This window comes from Elephantulus edwardii, unplaced genomic scaffold (assembly GCF_000299155.1).
Source record: "Elephantulus edwardii isolate Elephantulus edwardi_28Jun2011 unplaced genomic scaffold, EleEdw1.0 scaffold00424, whole genome shotgun sequence".
In the NCBI taxonomy this organism is placed as follows: Eukaryota; Metazoa; Chordata; class Mammalia; order Macroscelidea; family Macroscelididae; genus Elephantulus; species Elephantulus edwardii.
In genome coordinates this window covers 1,140,713-1,142,057 of record NW_006400174.1, presented here as the reverse complement: position 1 = coordinate 1,142,057, position 1,345 = coordinate 1,140,713, and positions in this window count along the sequence as shown.

Genomic DNA, 1,345 nt, shown 5'->3' with positions numbered 1-1,345 from the left:
CAATGCGATTGGCACAGGATAGAGCAGGGTTTAGGGCTGTTGTACATAGGGTCGCTATGAGTTACAAATGACTCGACGGCACATAACAACAACAGTGCCTCCTTACTCTGTTCTGATGACTGCCTCTTGGTCCAAGTATAGGTTTCGCATAATTACAATCAGATGTTCGGGGATTCCCATTTTCTCAGAGTCAGCGACAGCTTGTTAACAAGGGAACATTACATGGTTTAAAATTAAGAAAGGAGTGTGGTGTGTCAGGACTGTATTCTCTCTACATACTTATCCAATCATATGCTGAGCAAATTATTTGAAAAACTAGGCTCTATGAAGAGGAATGTGATATCAGAATCAGAGGTAAACAAACCTTTGTTATGCAGATGACACAACGTTGCTTGCTGAAAGTGAGAAGGACTTGAAGAATTTTTTGCAAAAGATCAAGAAATGCAGCCTTCAAAATGTATTGCATCTCAATGTCCAGAAACAAAGATTCCTACCACAGGACTGATAGGCAACATCACGAAAGATTGAAAAAAGATAGAAACTGTCAATAACTTCATCTTACTTGGATCCACAATCAACACAGTTGGTACCAGCAGTCAGGAAATCAGAAGACATATTACACTGGAAAAATCTGCAGTTAGGGACCTCGCCAAACTACTGAGAAGTAAATTATGTCAGTTTGAGACCATAGTCTTTCCAATCACTTGTTATGCATTTGAGAGCTGGACAATGAATAAAGATGACAGAAGAATTGATGATTTGAGCTGTGTTGGACATCTGTGGACAGACAAAAGAACAAACAAATATACCTTGGAGAGGGTACATAGTGCTGTTTGGAGACAAAGATGATGAGGAGAGGAAGATCTTTGATGAGATGGATTGACATGGTGACTGCCACAATGAGCTCTAATGCATCAAGAAGTGTGAGGATGGCACAGATCTATTGTTCATAGGGTAACTATGGGTCATACTTGACTTGCTGGCACCTAATAACAACAACCTCCCCCTTCTTGGACAATCTCTTCCATTCAAATTTATAACCTCGTAGAGTCAGCTCGAGCCTGGTCTGACAGCAATGACAGAGAGAATGAGAGAATTGACCCCTTACTGCATATTGTTATGTCAAAATAAGTATTCTAGAAAAGGCATTGTTCTAGACCTAGCCCTTGGAATTTGAAATTCTAGCCTCCTAAATTGCATAAATAGATAATATAGATAGATACTGATAGGTGATAAATATAGACAGATGATGATAGATGATAAATTTTTGTTAAAGCCAAAATAATAAGTAGCCTATTTTTAGTCTATGTTTAAAATAGACTGATAAAAGTTTTTTTTTCTTTTT